The sequence below is a fragment of the Arachis ipaensis genome, chromosome B5 (assembly GCF_059453495.1).
Source record: "Arachis ipaensis isolate K30076 ecotype BB chromosome B5, ASM5945349v1, whole genome shotgun sequence".
NCBI lineage: Eukaryota > Viridiplantae > Streptophyta > Magnoliopsida > Fabales > Fabaceae > Arachis > Arachis ipaensis.
Genome location: NC_142440.1, coordinates 90,781,269 through 90,784,593, shown reverse-complemented (window position 1 = coordinate 90,784,593; position 3,325 = coordinate 90,781,269). Strand labels below are relative to the sequence as shown.

The 3,325-nt window shown below is 38.0% G+C and overlaps 1 pseudogene; it reads left to right on the top strand.

Moving 5' to 3' along the window:
• Positions 1-1,202: 1,202 nt before the first annotated feature.
• LOC148564930 (uncharacterized) lies at positions 1,203-2,714 on the top strand (annotated as a pseudogene).
• The last annotated feature ends 611 nt before the right edge of the window (positions 2,715-3,325 follow it).

Below are 3,325 nucleotides of genomic sequence, written 5' to 3'. Positions count from 1 at the left end.
ATCATATAATTCACTTCTCAAGATTTAGATTAGTTTTGAGAGAGGTTCTCTCCTCTCTCTCTTAGGATTTAGGACTTCTCTTAGTTTTAGGAGTGACTCTCAATCCCAGGTTTTTTATTTTTATTTAATTTATGAACTTTTCCATGTTATGATTTGAATATTTTGTTTAATATTATTTGAGGTATTTCAGTTATTATTGCTTTCTTTAATTTATGTTATTGTTGCTTTACATCTGAAGGCATTTTTATTCCAACAAATTTACTTTTTCCCTTTTGGTCTTGGTTGAGAAATCAGTAACTCAGGAATTATCCAACTCGATAGCATAATTGATAATTGTTATCCTTGCTAATTGAATTAATCCTCAATAATCTCAATCTTTTCTTAGGAAATAAATAGGATTCGAAGATCAAACTAATTAGTCCCTTGACTTTTCTTTGCTTTAGCAAAGGTCAACTAAGTGGAATTAAGATTCAACTTTCATTGTTTTTGATAAGGATAACTAAGTCTGGACTTCCAATTTCTCATACCTTGCCAAAAGTTTATTTTACAGTTATTTATTTATTTTAATTGCCATTTAAATATATCTGTGCTCATTGCCCAAGCTCCAAAATCCCCAATTTACAAAACTCGTAACCAATAATAAGAATACACCTCCCTGCAATTCTTTGAGAAGACGACCCGAGGTTTGAATACTCGGTTAACAATTTTTAAAGGGGTTTGTTACTTGTGACAACCAAAACGTTTGCACGAAGGGATTTTTGTTGGTTTAGAGACTATATCTACAACGCGACTATTTTTATGACATTCTTTACTAGCAAAAATCCTGTTCGTCAAAATGGTGTCGTTGCCGTGGAATTGCAAACATGTGCCTTATTATTGGTTATTGTAAATATTTTATTTTTGCTTGTTTATTTGTTTTTATTTTTGTTTTTCTTTTTTCTTTTTCTTAAGTTAAGAGGTTATTAGTTTTTATTTTAAAATTTTTATTTTATCTTATCTTATCTCAAAAATCAAATTTCAAAATTCAAATTTAAAAATTTTCAAAATTCAAATTTAAAAATTTTCAAATTTTAAATTTCAAAAATTCAAAATTCAAAAATTTAAAATTCAAAATTTCAAAATTTAATTTTCAAATTCAAAATTTAAATAACCTTTTAATTTAAATTTATTTTTATTTTTGTTTTTAATTTTTATTTACTACTATGAACTCTCACCCCTTTGGCTATGAGTTTGGTTACAATTATGTTGTAGGAAGAAGAAATTACAATGAGAACATGCATCAAGGTTGGAACAATCAAAGATGGGAGGAGCCTCAAGGATTTGATCAACCCTCATGGCAACAACCACCTCTAATGGACTATCAACAACCACCACCATGTGCCTATGAACCCTTTCCTCAACATAACTTTAAACCACCAAACTCACAAGCCCCTTTACACCATTTACCTCCATATGTCCCTAACCCACATCCACCATACCGACCACCCTATGAACCGAATGAGCCATACATAGATCCACCCCAACCTCCATTGGATAACAATACACTCATCTCTAACATCATTGGTCTCACCTCTACACTCCAAAATCTTATATCTCGCATGAACCAACCCTCTACTTCCAATATTCAACCCTCAAGCTCTAGTGTACTTCCTTTTTAACCACATAATGATCTTTTTATCCCATTACCATCCTCCATGGAAGAGCACCCACATCCATCAATCCAAGAGCAAGATGATCCCAATTATGCTATTGATATGGAACAGGAAAGAAGGAATCATCTTCACAAATCCATACTTCATAAAGAGCTAGAGGAGGCCCTACGGGTAAAGGTAGGAGAGACCCTTGAAGGTGAAAGAGTAGCTGAAAGGAGTCGTCATGGAAAGAAAACCATCGAGGATGAGTAAGATTTTATACTTAAACAACTGGACAAGGCAGCAATTATTAAAAAGGAAGAAGTGGTTGCAGACTTAAAAGATGCTGTACCTCCATTGGAAAGTCCAGTTATAGAACCTCCTTCCAGGGTTATTGAAATTAATGCTGAGGAGGATGTACAACCTCCAAGGCATATCATAGTTGAAGACTTGGAAGAGGTTGGTCAAGAGATCGAGATTAAAGAAGAAGAGGTTGATATTGAAGAAACTTGCAAAGAGGTGGAAGTTGTCAAAAAGCACAAGGGAGTGGAGCTTGAAATCACCTTGCCAAAGTTATTGGAGACCCCTCCCCCTAAGTTGCCATCATCCTTCACAACATTCAAGTGGGTGAAATTCATATCCCTTAGCTTTCTAATCCCACTTGAATATGGGCTTCTGGAGACGGATGGTCAACTTAGAGCTCTTTGTGGCATTAAGAGTAAGAAGAAGATGGTCAGTAGTAAGAATTGTCCTGCAAGGTTCATTATGGTTGGAAGCTTTAAGTTTAAACGCAAAGGTTGGTGTAAAGCTCAACTGAATGGGTCTAAGAAGTTGTTTGGCCGCTTTAGTGAGAATTCAGATTGCCTGCCACCCAGATGGAATCATAATGATCAACAAGAAGACAGGTGCAAAGGCAAGGTCTGGGACCCCGGAATCCATTCTACCAACCACCACTCTTGGGGCCTTGTCACTTGCTTCAACTTGCTTGAAGACTTTCTGCGCCTAGTTTGGGACCCCGGAGGTTACTGGAAGTATAAACACTGGTGGAGATTCCTGGATCAGTACAAGCATAAGCCACCATAACAGGAAGCTCATCAAATGTCCAACTTAAGGACTTTATCTAAAAGTGCTAGGTGGGAGACAACCCACCATGGTATGATCGTTCTTTTTTTTTCATCTTTATTTAGTTTTATTTGTTTTCGAGTTTTATTTTATTTTATTATATTGAACCTGGAGTTTTGCATCACATTCATATTAACACTACATTCTGCATCTTTTCAGAAAAAAAAAAATTTTCGCACGCGACGCGATAGCGTCGCTGACGCGTCCGCGTCGTATGTGCGTTTGGAAGAAAATGAGGTCGAACAGAGAGTCACGCGAAAGCATGGCTGGAGGCGCGCTAATGGCACAAATTGATCCATGCGACTGCGTCACTGACGCGTACGCGTCATTTGCAAAATAGCTTCCCCACGCGTCCGCGTCACCCACGCGTCTGCGTCACCCACGCGATCGCGTGGCCCTGTAAATCGACGTAAAAAGGTGTATGGCCGAAAGTCGAGCTGGAATTGGGCTGGACTCGTGCTGGAAGCCCAAGCCCTCCCACGCGAACGCGTGCCCCACGCGCCCGCGTCATATCCTCATAATGGCCACTCACGCGATCGCATGCCCCACGCGATCGCGTCACCCTGGATTTT